Below are 18,004 nucleotides of genomic sequence, written 5' to 3' on the forward strand. Positions count from 1 at the left end.
GTTTTGGTAGGTGAATATGAGGATCGAACCCGAACCCTTGAGGCGAAGTTGGAAATTAAAGTGTGAAAAAAAAAGTGCAACGTTAACCATTGACCCACGGTGAGATACTACCGGAAATACGTTTGAATTTATTTAATTACTTAGATTTGGCAGGTGCAGGTTTTAATGACTTAATGAGGTCAACTTTGACTGCGGGATAGTATTTCATTTACTGCGGGAACAGTTTTTTTATTTTTATTTTCCCAAGATGTTGGTGGGGTCCAAATTGAATAGCAATAAGGAAAATATTTCCACATTGATCTAATCTGATTGCTTTCGGACATTTTCGGCGATAGCCGGAAAATACCGCCAGAATTTGTGTCGCATTTATTATAAGAAAATGCCTAATCCACATGCGGCGAGCGACAAATGTTGAATATTTATCTTCCCGAAGTCGAGCAAATTAAATAGACAGGCGAGCTCTGTTACTAACTCGGAAATATTATTATTTATATGTGATATAAAAAGTTTTAAGAAGTCTCGAGCCGACTGACCGCTTCTCTGATAAAAGCCTTTCTTGGACATACATAAAAAGCGAACATACATACACACATTTTCGCTTTTATATATAGACTAGCGAGGGGTACCCGGCGTTGCCCGGGTGTTTGTAGGTGTATGTGGTGTTAAATAAAAAAGAAACCGGGAGGTAGGATCGAAGCCGAAGCCTTGAGGCGAAGTTTGAAAATAAAATCGGCCAGCCAGAATGAAGCATTGTTATAAGCGAATAAGTGAAAGATGGTTGAAAGTCGTCGAGCGTAAGAAAAGAAAACAACGTTTTAATTAAGCGGGGGGTAATCAAAACATCGAAAAAAAACAAAAAAACTAACGTAAGGCAAACGAACGGTGAAAACAGAAAACGAACACGTGAAAATGGTTTAAATAAGCCTGTTTCGATATTAAAATTTAAAAAATCGGTGGGTAGCCGGGTGTTTTGGGGTGTCGCTAAGAATAAGCGAAGTAAAAAAAAAACAGGAAAACGAACGTTAATAAAAAATGGCTTAAATAATATAGGGTTCAATATTTAAATTTAAAAAATCGAAAAAAAAATGCGTGAATGTAGGATTGACATGAAATTCTTAAAGATAAACTAAAATGACCGAAAAATGGGCTGAAATGACTTAAATATATAAAAAGTAAATGACTTAGAATGACTTTAATGAACTTAAGGATGAGTTGAATGACCTTAAGAATAACTTGAATGCTTAAATAATAACTGGAATCCTTCAAAAACAACTTTTGATCTGGTGAATGACTTGAATGGCTTTGAGACTGACTGGTTATAAAGTGGGTGATCATCTTAAATTAAATTAATACAGAAAAGCGATCCCCCACTTTATATCACAAAGTTACAAACATAAGTACAGCATGTAGTAAGAACAGATACTACACTTTGATCTTGGCCAAAGGCCAAGAAAAGGGTATTTATTTGCTCCCCCACCGAGCAAATTAGGCACAAGTCCGATTTTTAATGTGAGGAGTGAAGGGGAAATGGGGACCAACTCCCCGGGGAGTAGGGAAGCTGGATAGTGACAATTTGTATGAAGGGTTGCCCCCAAATTGACCAAGGCCTTATATGTGAGACTGTCCCACATATGGTCTTTACTTGCAGTATCTGCCGGAACAGATACTACACTTTTTCTTGGCCAAAAGGCCAAGAAAAGCTTGAAAAGCTAAGAACAGCATCTATTAACAACAGATCTTTGATCTTAACCAAAAACGCCAAGCACAAAAGTGTTACAGACCGACGGACCGACGGACCGACGGACCGACTTATAGAGTCGCTTGCACGCGACTAAAAACCGACTGCATCTCATTTGCATATTTCCTCTAACTCTCGTTACCTCACGTGACCTCCAATCCATAAATAACGAGAACGGCCATTTTTTTTTTCTTTATCCCTTTCCAGAAACGGGCGGCACGTTGTACGAAGTTAGGTCTGTACTACTTTTTAAGCACAGCAACATTGCAATTGATCCTAATTTTCTCAATCAAATTATATCACAAGGAGTTCCCACACAGGCGATCATCAGAGATTGCTCACTATCAACAACCAAAGTCTCCCCAGATTACCAGTACTCTTCACTTCTTTTCAATAACCTTTGCAAATGATTTTGTGTTATCGCAACGGTCTTGTGTAATAAAAGTTAGAAAATAATGTTTGCTGATTAAAAATAAACTGCTTACGACTCTCCTGAGCGACGCCGGTTAGCCCTGCTAGTTGGTAATAAATAATTGATTGATTGTGTTTTTTAAAGCGAATCAATCTATTTGAGACGCTTTGACGACAAAATCCAATTACGATTCTAAATGATTTATTTTTGGGTCTGATGTGGCTATTCCACTGTATATCAAACTGTGACGGAGTCTGATTCCGCTATTAAGGGACGACTCACTTTAAACCGTGACGTGAGCGTGACCTGCCAGAATGGAATTCATATATAGACATAGAGATTTGAAGGAAAGAGAATGGGGGTGAGGAAGAAGAAAATGAAGGAGACGCGTGGTGATTGGGAAGTTACACTCAGCAAGAACGCAACGGCTTTTCCCCTTACCTCTTAGATTGTGAGCTAGCTATCTGGTGACGTGCAATGACAGCCAGTTGTGTCTGGTACTGTATAATGACAGTTGGCCGATGTGGTGGTCAGAAAGAAAGAACATACTGGTGTTAAACAGGTGTCGGCGACGAGTGTGGTAAACAAAGTAAATAAATAACTTCTTGCATTTGGGAAGTTTGTGTGCGAAGTTCTAATTCCCTTTGCGACTCTCACTACATACAATGTTTGGATTGAGTTAAAGAGAACAACAACGTTACACAGCCTTTTTTAAGATTGATGCATTTGGTTTACTATGCTACGCTTTATTCTCGACAGTCGGAGAATTGGAATGGCCGCACATGCAAGACTTTGAAAATGATCTCCCATTCTGTAGTAGATTGGTCGGTTGCAGTGAATGATACCAAGACAAAGTTAATTTTCAAACAGCTATAAAAAGTCTTTTGAAACCATCGATTGTCATGGCCAGTAACATCCTGGGATTGTTGCATAGGAGACTATATTAGAGAGAGAGACGGATGGTGACATTCATATTGATGAAGGGAAGATACATTCATAACAGAGTGGGAGAGAAGAGAAGTTCTGTGAATGTTCCTTCTTTTAACATATTATAATGGAGAAAGACTGATCAGTTCTTTAACACCGGAGGGGACGCTCATTACTAAGATGGAGAGGGAGACACACTTCTTAGATGGAGAGAGGCACACAAAAAAAATTATTAAAAAGATGAGTGGGAAACATGTTCATATAAATGATTTCATCTTACCTTCAATTTGGTAGAAAGACGACACAGTTACAAAAATATGAGATGTTCTTTTATTCCATTTGACCGGTCGAAATGATGATCACATCCAGGAGTTGTTTCTACATGTTTAAAACATTCACCTTCGATTTTAAAGGGGGGACCTTCCTCTGATAAGATCCGGACTCTGCTCCGTGTCTCTCTCTCTCTCTCTCTCTCTCTCTCTCTCTCTCTCTCTCTCTCTGTCTCTCATCTTCGACTCTAGCTCCTATATTGAGAATTCATTGCTGACATGACGTCATACGTGTGTCTAAAACGTGATCGAATCACGTGGCCTGAACATGCGTGGTTCACACATGTTCCCAAACCATTTCTGCAGACAAAGAATTCTTACTAACCTATTTTTCGACCTAACTTATTTTTCAATATGTTTTTAATTTGCTAGTGTTAGTTATTTTCTAGATTACCTTATTTTAATTCAGTTTTCATAAAAAAGTATTGAACAATCAAAATTCCTTTTACATATCTAAACTATTTTATGGGAACTGAACAATGCTAAATTCCATTTCTGAATCTATTTCTGAACCTTGCTGACAAGGTTCGAATCTCGGTCTATCTAATGTTTTTCTTACTTATAAGAAAAGGGCTCAATTAGGTTTCAAGTACTCAAAAATAGGCAACTTAAGGATTTTTCAACTTAACTGCCCTTTTCAATATTTATCTATGTTTTGCTTCTTGGCTGTGCAAATATCCATTCAAAATCACTACCAATCAGTTCATAAAGCAAAACGCAATTACCTCAGCCTAGAAAGATTTTTTCTTTAATAAAGAACACCCGAGCCAGAATTGATTAAAATATGCCTTCGTAAACATATTTATTCATTACTTTTTCTTTATGGATGGGTCATGTACATATGCACATTTTAATATATTAACTAACGTGCTTTTTAATTTTTTATTTTATTAGTAGAGACATGCATTCTTAACTTGCCGAACATGTCATAAAAGCAAAGCAAAATTATCTCAGTTTAAAAAGATTTCTCCTACATGGAAAGATTCTAAAATAAATGATTTCAGGATTGCGTGAAATAAATAAATATTTTTTTATTCTTTAATTTACTTTTTTGGGGTGCACATTTGTATATATTAATTAACATGCTTTTTAACATTGCTTTTTTATTGTTAGGGGACCTCAATTCCTAACTAACTGATTACTACATAAAACAAAACAAACTTTGCTCAGTCTACGATAATACGCAATAGCTTAATTAGTTTTTGAGGGACTGGGGTTCTTTTAATGAATCTCTCTTGGGTGTGTACCTCTTTCTCATCAGGCAATGCCAGTAGACGGGTCTTGCTAGTAAATAATCAATAGACTAATAGTCGACCAGCACTATGTTTTTAATGCACAAGTTTGTAAAAATATAAACTGTTGTGGAGACGCCCACTAATTAACATAGGTGGGTTAGTAAGATATATAAAGTTATCAATCACATATACTAGGAGAGTTCTGCAACGACCGCCAAATAGGTAAGACGCCTATATTGCCTCCAGTAAGACATGCAACACGCCACCGGCCTGAATATCTCCAACTGAAGTATATCTGAAGACATGTAAATATGTATATAACTTTTCTTCCTAATATATTATTGTATACCTTTACTCTCCGTGTTCTTGTTAATTATTTGTGCAGGCACAACATAAACCAAACAAAAATAGAAGATAATGTTTGTGTATTATCTGGATTCTTTGGACTACTATCCTCATCTTGAGCGCTATTTTCACAACGTTTCAGTTGATGATATCTCTGGCCTTCTTCAGGTGTATCTTGTCGAATTCAAGAATCTTGCAGTGGGGCTCAAAAATCTGTACAGGTTTAACATGCTATGTTTTATGTAATGCGATATTGTATACGTAGAATTGGCCGTACTAAAGAATAAACCAATCTTGCAACTGAATATTACATAGTATTTTATCCATTACACCACGGGTCATAATAAAAATGATAGTAATAGTCTAAACAATCTAATTAATACAAATTATCAATCCTCATCTCTTAAACTAAGAAACATAAGACAGAATTTATCGGGTAGCTCAAATTGTTACACTAGTTTTCGTGAAATCGAGAACGGCCATCCAGAACGCCATCTCCCTCGTGATAGAATGGCGGTAGGCCGTGCTTAGAGTAGGGAGAAAAGTGGCAAAAGCGAAATCACGGAAAGAAGATATAACAGAGGGCGAAAGGGGGGGGGGGGGCGATCATTATATATTCAACTCTATAACGATCAAATGGCGCCCTGGAAGCCATACAATAGCTAACGACGACGGAGTGACATTATTGCTGTGCTTTCAGACGCCCCATTAATATTACACGACTTCTATTTGTTGTTTATTTTGTTTCTTTTTATATATCCTCCTCAGTCTCCCCTGATCTCTATTTCTCTCTTCATATATATATATATATATATATATATATATATATATATATATATATATATATATATACTAGCAGTTCCGCCCGGCTTTGCTCGTACTGTTCATAACTTTACGTGCATATGTATATATTAAAAAGTGTGAATATGTATGGTAATGCCTTTCTTTATAATAGTCTTCCTTAACTACCATAGAGAAAAGTTGGTAGAGACCACAGATATCAATTTTTTTTTAACTTTGGCCCAAGTAACCTATATCTAAAATTTCATGTGTTCAAGTAGACTCAAAATTGGCGGAAGAGCTTGGTAGAGTTTTCAAAGATCAAATCGTTGAACTTTGACCCCTTAACAGCAACATTTTTGGCTGAAACCCGATTAAAAAGATTTTCCCAAATCTCAATACCCCGTATGTCCAATTTCGAGTCTGTAGGCCGAAGATTGACATAGTTATTTGGTAGGGAAATATACACAGACAGACACACACACACAGACATTTTCACTTTTATAGATATATAGATACATGTTTCGTTCTCTTTCTGTCTATCTTTCTCATTCATTACATTAACTCCTTTCGTTTTCTTTCTCTGACATTTGATTTTCTCTTTCCTTACTTCTTTCTTCTTTTCCTTTTCTACCTCATTAGACTCATTGCCTCTCTTCTTTTACTCTCTTCAATTCTCTTCTCTCTCTCTATCTCTCTCTCTCTCTCTCTCTCTCTCTCTCTCTCGTTCATTACTTTCTCTCCATCGCTCGTTCATTCACTCTCATACCCGTTTTCTCGTACTCGCGCGTGATGAGACGGTGGTAGAGATTTAGGCTTCTTTTCATGGGGTCCCAATTTCGAATCTCGCAAGATTCAGCCACTCTGATGAGTCGTAGACAACGAAACACGTGTCAGTGGATAATTACATTTTAAACAATATATATGTTGCGCCCCATTTGGGGGTATCAAATTGGTAAAGGGGAAAATTATTCCCAACTCGCATTTAGGTAAAAATGCACTTACATATAAATGACTGAATTGATTAAAAAAGTATCGCGAACAAAAACAGATAAATAGTATATATATATATATATATATATATATATATATATATATATATATATATATATATATACTTCATTTACACACATAAAATTAATATACGAAAGTATAAATTTATGTGTAAACTTTAAGTATTTACTTCAACAGTGCTCAATAAGTAGGTAGACCTAGTCAGTAAATTATAAATATATATGACGTTTAAGCTACACTGAATATTCTGCGTTTCATCCACTCTAGGATTCTTCAGGCTTATGCGAGATTTTTGTGGTTATCTCGTGTTTTTATATACGCACCTACTATTGAGATTTTTGTTAGCCAATCAGCTTTCTAGTATCCACCGCACCCTTCCAAATCAGCCAATGAGGCCCATTTGACCTCCAATTGACCCGTTCCTTGGTGTGTGCTATTTAGCCTAGATATCTAGTGTCCTGACCTGTTTTAAATCTAGGTAACTTTTTTATATGTTAATTTATATATATATATATATATATATATATATATACATGTATATTGTCTGATAGTTTATGTACATGCATGTTTATTTATTTATTTATTTGTTTATTTTCTATTGTTTATGTTAGTTTTAAAATTATTTTGTATCTTTATCCTAGAGTTAATTTTATCCTGTGAACACAGTTGTTCGCTATTTCTCTCCTACAGTTTAAAAGATGTTGGGTTTCCTTAAAGTATAGGATAGCAAATTTTTCATGAAGGCATAATCTACATGGATCGTCTAGGTCTCTACATGTGTTTGCTTGTCTTATTATTTTCCATTCGACTACTGGCGAACGTCCGTTTTCCTTGAGTTCCCAGTATTTATTTGCTAGCGTTGTTTTCATACTGTGTTTTTTTTTTAATTTTTTAATGTACTTTTGTGGTCATAATATTGAGTTTTGAAATCTAAGGAAGTCATGCCTACGTAATATTTCTTGTTATTCGGGTTTTCTTTCGCAAATAGTATGGCCTGATAAACTACGCTTTTGGTTAGACATTTATTTTAAAGTGGGCAAAGTGTGTGGTATCTACAGTTGCATTTATCTTGTTCGTTATTAGTATTTTTATTTTTATTTCTAGTATGGTTGTTGTTCTACCGAGGTGTATATATTTATTTATTTATTATTATTATTATTATTATTATTATTATTATTATTATTATTATTATTTCTACTAGTAATATATGTCATTTGTGTTAGTTTTATTTTTGTCATGGTGTCCAATTTTATTGTTTATTTTCTTGTTGTTTTCATTGCTTTTATTTAATATTTTGTTATTATGCGCTTTAATTATCATCTCTAAATTTTCGCAGCAGCTGTAGTATAACTTTAGGGTATTTTTATTGAAAATTTTGTGTAAGGAGTTGGTTGCGCGAAAGTTCTTTTTCAGCAGGTTTAGAAATTTCTTGCCAAGTTTTGTTTATAACATTTGATTATATGGCGCCGTATACCAGATTATATTTCTTTTTCTTCTATTTTTAATTTTATTATAGTTATTGGTGTTTTGTTGCTTATATGTGATATCAATATTTTTGTATCCACTGTTACATAGATATTGGTTGACCTGTTAAATGCATTTTCATCGCTTGAGTTATTACTGAGTCTACTTACGATCGAGTTAGGAATCTGTTTTATAATTGATGGTTGGGGATTGGACTTAGGGTTTACGTAAATTGGAGTAGCGTTATCTTTTAAGTAGGGTTCATATGTTTTTTTAATCTAAATTTAACGTGAGGTCCAGGAAGTTTGTTATTTTTATATTAGCTAATACCTCTACTCTTAGGCCTAGTTTTTTCATTTCCTTGTGTATGATTTTCTTAAAGTTATCTTCCTTGACTTTGTTGGAGGTTTTTATCATCTCTATATAGGCCGATATCCCTAGTATCGAATATCCTTGTGAGGGTATACAGAATGAATAATCCCACCAGATTTGATGCCTCTGCAGAATTCCTGGGACCCATCGCCAAATCAAACGAATTTTTTCATTTTAGTTTTTATCCATTGGTTATTGTTATTAATTAGAACTGATTTTCTACATTTTTTAATAACGTTGATTTCTTCCGAGGATATATCAATGTATGCCTCGACAAATTCTAGGGAAATGTTAAAAAGTTCTTCGGATATCGAGGGATAGAAGTCTTGTTATGATTTAATTTGTTGTTAAGAGTTATCCCCCTTGGGATTGACATTCATAATAAAAGCGCCCTGTGTTTCATTTTCCCGCTCGATCCTTTCAAGAGCGTACGTGTATTTTACAGTTAATAAAACCTTTCTAAAAGGCAATTCTTTACTTACTGATACTATTCACTTCAATTTTATTAACTGTAAAAAAAATTTAAAAAAAATAATAATAATGGATCGAATCTTACGTCCCGACAGATTCGAGGTGGAACCTACATGCCCTAATTCCGAAAAATCCTATAGGCATTGGAAATTAACCCTCCAGAATTATATCCGCTCACATAATAACGGATTAATCGAAAACACTGCAGATAATTTCTTTGCCTTGATCAAGTGTATTTCAGCCTCTGTTTTCGATTTAATAAGCGATAAAACCGACTACGATAGTGCATTAAGAACATTGGACGCCGCTTATTTAAAACCTGAAAATATTGTTTATAATAGATATCGATTGATGACGACGAAACAACAAACAACACAAAATATAGATGCCTTCATACTACAATTGGAAATGCTTGCCAAAACATGTAACTTCGAAGCGGTTTCTGCTGAAGAAAACAAAAATCAATACATTCGGGAAGCTTTCATCGGCGGAATTTCTTCTTCGTCCATCCGACAACGACTGTTAGAAAAACCCATCCTGACTTTACAAGACACATATGCCACGGCCAGATCTCTTGAACAAGCAGAAAAGCATTCGATAAGCTACGCAAATAACTTTACTGTAGCAGCTACAAATAATCCTTCGGGCTACAATCGTATAGCTGTGACTAAAGAAAATATGCATCCAAAAGGGGTTTGTTTTTTCTTTGGAAAATCACGTCATCCTCGATATTTATGTCCTGCACGAAACGCCGAATGTAAAAAATGCAAAAAAAAATGGTCATTGGGCTAAAGTGTGTAAATCTTCTATTTCTAACACTCATACTGCTGTTCTTTATGACGACTCTGACTACCCCTCACCTTCTCTATCCTGACTAGGAACTAACTCCAAAGATGTCACATTCACTCAATGCCAAATTAACGGGCACTTCGTGAACGCTATGGTGGACTCCGGCAGTGTAAAAACATTCATTAATGAAAATACTGCTAAAAAACTTAAACTCTTCACAATACCTAAAAACAAAACTATAGCTCTGGCTGCTTCCGATCAACATGCTAAAATAACTGGCGAAGCTGTCGTGGATTTAATACTGAAAGATAAAACCCATTCTGGAATAACAATTGAAATCATTGAAAACCTTTTCATTGATTTAATAATCGGAAAAGATATTTTTAAAAAATATAAAAAAGTAACACTTAAATTCGACGGTCCTAGAGACAAACTTATAATCGGAGCTATAAACACGAATAATTTTTTTCCTACCATAAACGTTCCACCCCCTCCTCTCTTTTCTAATCTTTCTCCTCATACTACTCCTATTGCGACAAAATCCCGACGTTACACTTTTGCCGCCAATAAATTCATAAAAGAAGAGACTGCTAGAATGTTGAAAGAAGGCATAATTGAACCTTCGATATCTCCGTGGCGAGCGCAGGTTCTTGTAACTTCGAATGAGAATCATAAGAAAAGAATGGTAGTCGACTACAGCGATACCATCAATAGATTCACGGAACTAGACGCTTACCCAATGCCTAATATCAATAAGATGGTAGACGACATCGCTCAATATAACATCTTCTCTACTCTCGACCTAAAATCTGCTTATCACCAAATACCTATAAATCATGCTGATCGTAAATTCACCGCGTTTGAAGTAAGTGGCAAACTTTTTCAATTTACTCGTCTTCCTTTTGGCGTCACCAATGGAGTAAGTGCTTTCCAGAGGAGCATAGACTATATTATAGAAAAAGAAAATCTAACCGATACCTTTGTGTATGTTGATAACGTAACTATATGTGGGAAAAATCAAGAAGAACACGATTACAATCTTCAAAAATTCTACAAAATTGCTAAACAATATAACATCACTTTAAATGAAAATAAAAGCATAATTTCTTCTAGTTCTATTACTCTACTCGGCTACACCATAGAAAATAATCAAATAGCTCCCGATTATCAAAGACTAAAACCATTACTCGAAATGCCACCTCCGCTGAACCTTAAATCTCAAAAAAGAATAGTTGGAATGTTTTCCTATTACTGCAAATTCATTAAAAAATTTTCTGATAAAATTTTATTACTAAATCAAAACAAAGAATTTCCACTACCTCCATCTGTATTAAAATCCTTTCAAACATTGAAAAATGATCTAAAAGATGCCACTTTAATAACGGTAGATCCAAATAAAGAATTTGAAGTAGAAACGGACGCTAGTAACTATTGCATTGCTGCAACACTAAATCAAGAAGGTCGTCCTATTGCATTTTTTTCAAGAACTCTCAATACTAACGAAATTAAGCACCATGCAGTAGAAAAAGAGGCAGCCGCTATTGTAGAAGCTCTCCGTAAGTGGCGACATTTTCTACTCGGCAGGCACTTTAAAGTCATCACAGATCAGAAGAGCATCAGCTTCATATTCGACAATAAAAGAAAATCTAAAATTAAGAATGACAAAATATGTCGTTGGCGTATAGAATTATCCCAATACAATTTCACTATAGTTTATCGACCTGGACCTGAAAATATTGCTGCTGATACATTCTCTCGCATCTCTGCTCTTACTTACAATCTACAAGATCTTCGTGATTTACATAAACAATTATGTCATCCTGGTGTTTCAAGATTAAGCCATTTTATAAGAACGAGGAACCTCCCTTTTACTTTGGATCAAATTAAGAATATTACTGACTCTTGCTCATCCTGTCAATTACTGAAACCCAAATTCGCCAATACCAATGGAGGGACTCTCATTCAAGCCATATTACCTTTTCAACGATTAAATCTTGATTTTAAAGGCCCTCTACCTACTTCTATACATGGCAACAAATATCTACTTACTCTAATTGATGAGTATTCCCGTTTTCCTTTCGCTTTTCCTTGCAGAGATATGACAAGCAAAACCATTATCCACTGTCTAAACAAACTCTTTTCAATTTTTGGTTTGCCTGACATGATACATACTGACCGTGCTTCTGATTTCTTTGCAAGAGAAATAAAGGATTTTTTACACAAAAAAGGAATTGCTACTTCTAAAACAAGTAGGTATCATCCTGAAGGTAATGGACAGATTGAAAAACTCAACGGTACCTTATGGAAGGCCATTCAAACAACATTACATTCTAATCAAATGAAACTACCTTATTGGGAAGACATACTACCGGACGCACTTCATTCAATTAGATCATTACTTTGTACTGCCACTAATATGACTCCCCATGATAGACTGTTTAAATATAGTCGTAAATCTGCTTCCGGAATTTCAATTCCTTCTTGGGTTAAACCAGGCCCAATATATATTAGAAACCACACTAAAACAAGTAAACATGACCCTCCTGTAACGCCTGCCACCCTAATAGATGTCAACCCCCACTACGCTTATGTTCAACTACCTTCTGGTACTGAAACCACTGTCAACGTTCGAGACTTAGCTCCAAACTCATCAAATGAAGAAAACTCTAATAATAATCCTACTACTTCAGAGACTTTATTTGAACCTTCTACTAATGAAAACATTGGTCATGAGGAAGACAAAAATCAATCGTCTGATCTTGAAGAAAATCAGATTTCACTAAAAAATAATACTGAAAATCAGCATTCCTGCCAATCTGTGCGGAGGTCGTCCCGAGTTCGACAATTCCCTAGTAAATATAAGGATTTTGTGACTAAATACTGAAAAAACTGCAGTTTGGGTTCATATGTTATTTGTAAATAAAATGATTCTTATGTGATTGTAAAAAAAAAAAAAAAAAATTTGTCTATAATTAATTACCCCTTACTTGAATACTTTAGGACGGGGAAAATGTTATGATTTAATTTGTTGTTAAGAGTTATCCCCCTTGGGATTGACATTCATAATAAAAGCGCCCTCTGTTTCATTTTCCCGCTCGATCCTTTCAAGAGCGTACGTGTATTTTACAGTTAATAAAACCTTTCTAAAAGGCAATTCTTTATTTTACTGATACTATTCACTTCAAGTCTATGATGTCAAACTGTATAAACGTACATTTATCTTTGTTTTTTATATTTTTAAACCAAGTCATTAACTTCGGGGATCTGACGGAATAATCACGTTGACACACCGGATATATATATATATATATATATATATATATATATATATATATATATATATATATATATATATATGTGTGTGTGTGTGTGTGTGTTATTAGTTTTTCTTTTTGTGATACGTTTTGAAAGAATTCAATTATTTACGAAAATGCCTTTTTACCTAAATGCGAGTTGGTAATAATTTTCCCTTTAATCAATTTGGTACCTACCCCCACGTAGGGAGCGAGATATATAGATATATATATATATATATATATATATATATATATATATATATATATATATATATATATATATATATGTATATATATATATATATATATTATTTTTTAAATATAATTATCCACTGACACGTGTTTCGTCGTCTACGACTCATCAGAGTGGCTGAATCTAGCGAGATTCGAAATCGAGACCCCAGAGTAATGAGCCTGACCTCTTTATCCGCTGGTCCATGTAGCCAACAGTTAGGATAAAGAGGTAAGGCTCATTACCCACTAGACAGACAGGAATACTATGTTGAGGCTTTAAGGGAGTGCAGGAATCAGGTTAGTAGCATTTCTCACCAGGACAATGCACCAGTCCACAACTACGTTCGTGTCACAGACTATTTGACCAAGATAGGCATCAAGACAGTTCCCCACCCTCCCTATAGTCCAGATCTTGCTCCCTGTGACTTTTCTGCATTTTATTAATTTTATTAACTGCAACACTATTATTGTTTTCATAATTTGTAGTTTTCAATTTATGTACGAGACAGCAAAATTTAAATCCAGCCCATAAATCTCATTTTGCAAACTACTTCCCTCTGATATGAGCTATTCATTGAAATTGGAATAAGAAACATATTTAAGTATTTTATTTGTATTCTATAATAAATTTGTTGCAAATTAATTTTAATTTACAGTTTAAATTAAATTTCTCATATATATATATTAAATTTCTCATATATATATATATATATATATATATATATATATATATATACTAGCTGTACACTGCCACGCGTTGCTGTGGCTCAATTTGGTGGAATGGAAAATCCTAATAAAAAGAGAAAATGCATGTTTCTTATATTCTTAGTATAGCAATCCACTCCAGAAAGTAAAATAAAAAAGGCGAAAATGAAAAAAAAAATGGTACTCTTGCAGAATTGGATCCTGATCCTCGGGATTACCGTCAATCATGGCTTAGGCTCGACCAACAATCAGTGGATAAAGCTGAACGTAGCAAAAATGTGGAAACGCTAAATGTTTTTTTTTCTTTTTTTTTCTGTATACAAAAATGTGAGTTAGTAATTGATATTTGAGTGATTGGGGGGGGTTACGATACACAGATTCGAAAAAGTTGTCCAAAAACAAATAAATAAAACTAAAGGTAAGGTAAGTTATGTTTCTACCTAAATGGATAATTTTTTAGTGTTTTTATGTAATGTAAAATTTTTAATCGGTTCGAAAAACAGAAATGGTTGTAGACTCTGTTGATTACGTTAAGTTTGTGAAAGTAAGTTGAAAACTAAAAACTATAAAATACAGTGTCAAAACCCCACTGAATATATGTTACCATCACATAGGCTGACATAATCGGTGGGTTTGTGACAGTATTTGGTATAGTTTTTTAGTTTTAACTCACTTTCTCAAACTTAACGTAATCAGCAGTGTCCGCCACCATTTGTATCTTTCAAATACACCGATAAACACTGTTTTTCGAGCCGACTAAACGTTACACTAAATGAAAAGGGTTTGTATTACTAAACACAGATACAAAGAAGTTGTCAAAAAATAAATATATAACAAATAAATTTTATCAAAGGAAAGAAAAGTAAATGTTCTACCTAACTGGATAAGATTGTAGTGTTTTTATGTACTGTATAATGTTCAATCGGTTCAAAAACATGCAGTGTTTATCGGGATATTTGAAAAATACAAATGGCGGCAAACTGTATCGAACACCTTTAGTTTGGGGAAATTTTGGGAAAATGAGTTTAAATCAAAAACTATACAAAATACTGTTAGAAACTTACTCAATATATGTTACTGTGACGTAGGCTGACATATAATCAGTGGTTTTAAACTTTTGCTCGATACAGATGACGACTTTTAAGAGTCCCTTTTAGTGATTACCTGGTTTGAGGATAATTGTACAACTAAACGGCAAATCTGCCCCAAAAGTCCGGTATTATTTTACTTTAAGGCCCGTCTCATGTTCGTATATAACGAAATATTTTATTGTAGATTTCAGTGTACTAAAAACGAATCTGCAAACCGTTTCCGTCGCAAAAAGAAAGTTTTCATGACATTCATGAAATTACTTTTTCGAAATGTGGGCGATCACTTTTCAATGTAAATTTAGCTTAGAATGAGCACCCCTTTCTGACCACCTGAGAGAGGGGCATATTCTGTGTGTTTCTTGGCTAAAAAGTGTTTTGTTTGATTTCTTTTGCATGGTAATAACCCCTGGACTCTGGGAATATTTCCCATTTCACAGCCGTAGCCTTCATTTATGCTACGCGCGAGCATAAACGAAAGCTGTTTAGCCAGTAAACATGAGAAAAAAATCCCCCTCTCTCAGGTGGCTAGAAAGTGGGTGCTTATTTTAAGTTAAATTTACATGGAAAAGTGATCGCCTACTTTTCGAAACAGTAATTTCTTCATATCATAAAAACTATTTTTTTGCGACGGAAACGGTTTGCAGATTCGTTTTTAGCACACCGAAATCTTTTAAAAAAAATTTGTTATATACGAACGTGAGACGCACGGCCCTTTATGGAAAATTTTATCAAAAATCCGGGAGAAAATAGTTTTCAATAAAAACAGCAAATGAATTCGATAGAGAAAAATGGATGCTATTTTTAGGAAATTTTTCTGTGTGTTTCTTGGCTAAAAAGTTTTTTGTTTGATTTCTTTTGCATTTTGCAATTTAAACAGGTAATTTTAAAGGATTTTCCAAAGGTAGAAAGCCCCCCCAATGTTTAAATCGATTTTCCCCCGACAAAAACCCAAATATAAAATTTGATATGGGTTCGAATACCCTATATATTAAGTTTCATGTCTGTAGATCAAAAACTGACGGAGGATTTTGGTAGGCAAAATTTTTTAAACAAATATATATTCGCATACATAAATATATATAGAAAGAGGTTTGTGTTTACTATAAGCTTTTTACGCAAATATTACGCAATTATAAATCATTTAAAATATCTGCATGAATATAATTATACGTAATAGTTAATTAAAGATGATCATCACATCAGTAAACCAAAAAAACTAATAGGGAATTAATTAAAATAAATGCAAATTCCTCTTCTTTTTTTTTTAGAAGGTAGTCACCACTTCTCAAGGCCCGGAAGCCATTCGGGGATAAGTGTTATTGCGTGTACAGTACGTTAGTATTGGAGATTTGATAAAGTGTCCTACTTAAGGGGGCGGTTTATCAGGAATTTGTTTAGATTGGACTTGAAGACATCCAGATTGTAGTCAGGTGGGAAACAGGCAACCGGAACAGAGTTCTACAGGCGTGCACTTCTAAGAAAGAAGCTTTGTTCATGGAATCTAAGTTTTGATTTTGGCACAGATATGGAGTGGGGAAAATTTTTGACAGTGGTTTCAGCTAGTCGGGTGTTTATCGTGAAAGATTGGAGAGGGGGGACCAGAGATTTGAGCTCAGACGAACACCTGCTAGATCTTTTGTAGATTAATGCAATTCCACGAGCCATATATAACAAAGATGTATTTTCTTTTTAATTAAATAGAAAAAAATGGTGTTTAATATGAATACACAAAAATATATATAGGAGTAGAGATAATACATACATCTTTGCGGCAATCTCAACAGAAAATGGTGAAAAAAAAAACTAACTCTGCAACTGTATATTTAAAGATTTTTAAACGGAATCGACTCACTAATATATATATATATATATATATATATATATATATATACATATAAATATATATACATATATATACATATATATACACATATATATATATTCGAGGTATATATATATATATATATATATATATATATATATATATATATATATATATATATATATATATATATATTAGTGATTGGAAGATTTCATTAGCGCCTTAAGCGACGCTCTTTGTGTAAACAAGACATCGCTAATTCATTATCCACACAGCAGCAGCTGTATAGTGCAATTGTGAGAAGCATTGACTACCATTTGGGTGGTCGGCTAAAGGACGTTGCCTATATAGCCGCACTGATGAGCTGTGAAACAGACTATATATATATATATATATATATATATATATATATATATATATATATATATATATATATATATCACAGTATTAATGCTGGAGTCCCTCAGGGGTCCATCCTGGGCCCAACTCTTTTCCTGATCTACATTAATGATCTTCCAAATCACATCCTTTCATCATTTGTAGACATTTATGCTGATGACACTACCATTTATGGTAGCACATCTAAGACAGTAAACGACCAAGTTCTCTCCGATTCTCTTTCCTCTGATCTTGAGCATGTGGTACAATGGGGAAAGGAGTGGCTGGTTACTTTTAATGCATCTAAAACCAAGCTTCTCTCTTTACATCATCAACACTCTGATCCACATCTGGCATCAATTGAAATGAATGATGCTCGTCTTCAGGAGGCCTCAAGTTTTGACAAGCTTCTGGGCTTGATCTCTACCCCTGATCTTAAATGGAACACGTACATCTAATCTGTTGCCAAGGCCGCTGGAAAAATGGTGGGATCCTTCTATCGATCCAGTAGATATCTCACTGCTGATGCAATTCTCTATCTATATAAGAGCCACTTACGTCCAAGGATGGAATACTGTTGCCACATCTGGGCAGGAGCTGCT

At 34.4% G+C, this 18,004-nt stretch overlaps 1 long non-coding RNA gene and 1 pseudogene across 1 annotated transcript in view; both read right to left on the reverse strand.

Moving 5' to 3' along the window:
* Positions 1–18,004, reverse strand: part of LOC145260219 (uncharacterized) — a 309,138-nt gene that overhangs the window by 233,203 nt on the left and 57,931 nt on the right. The gene's annotated exons all lie outside the window — the stretch shown is intronic.
* Positions 1,323–1,459, reverse strand: LOC145260824 (U2 spliceosomal RNA; annotated as a pseudogene).

The sequence above is a fragment of the Euprymna scolopes genome, chromosome 36 (genome assembly GCF_053919585.1).
Source record: "Euprymna scolopes isolate OS-2025 chromosome 36, ASM5391958v1, whole genome shotgun sequence".
NCBI classification, from domain to species: Eukaryota; Metazoa; Mollusca; class Cephalopoda; order Sepiida; family Sepiolidae; genus Euprymna; species Euprymna scolopes.